A 761-nucleotide genomic window follows, 5' to 3' on the forward strand; every position below is an offset into this window, starting at 1 on the left:
ACCGAGCGCACGTGCGCCCGCGGGGCCCGAGCAGAAGTGGAGCCCCTGCTCTCACGAAGAAAATGGAGGACGAGCCACGGGTTAGGTGTCAGGAAAGGTGTGGGGCTTATTATGCCCTGGGAGAGGAAAGCAGGGAACAAGAGGCTCTGAGGGGCCGAGAGGAAGAAGGGAGGCCCACGAGCTAGGTAAGGCTGGTCGACCGACGTCTCGGAAGGAAGGGGGCGGGGCAGGACGGGGCGGAAGGGACCGCGCAGTAGCTGGGTTGAGGACGGTTGGCGAGTTCATTCTGGGCTCGGGTTGGGAAGTGTCCGTCCCTGGAGTCAAGCTCGGGAGGGTGAGAGGTGGAAGGGCGGCGACTTAGGTTCCCAGCTTCTGGCACTGCCAGGCCCTGCACGAGGTCAAATCGACCGCAGCCCGGTTCCTGCTCAGAGCTCAAGTCCTTGCGTTTCTTGAGCGCCAAATCCCCACGCTGGGCCCCGCCCATCCGCTGAGGGGTGTGGACAGGGGCGTGGCCCGTTCCCTTGCTGGTCGGCGCCCGGAAGGCGTCCGCGTCAGCCGGAGCTTGACGTGGTGACGCTGTGCGTCGACGTAAGTGACGCGCAAGCCTGGGCCGCTCCTCCTTCCCTCAGTGAGTGCCGGCCCGGTCGGGGCGGGGGAGAAGAGGGAGGGCGGGGGAGGGAGAGGCGACCCGAGAGTCGTTGTGGGTCGCGGGCCGGACCGGGTCCCGGGGCGGCGGAAGCCCCGGCCGGGCAGAAGGGCTT

The sequence above is a fragment of the Colobus angolensis genome, unplaced genomic scaffold (genome assembly GCF_000951035.1).
Source record: "Colobus angolensis palliatus isolate OR3802 unplaced genomic scaffold, Cang.pa_1.0 Scaffold383, whole genome shotgun sequence".
Lineage (NCBI taxonomy): Eukaryota > Metazoa > Chordata > Mammalia > Primates > Cercopithecidae > Colobus > Colobus angolensis.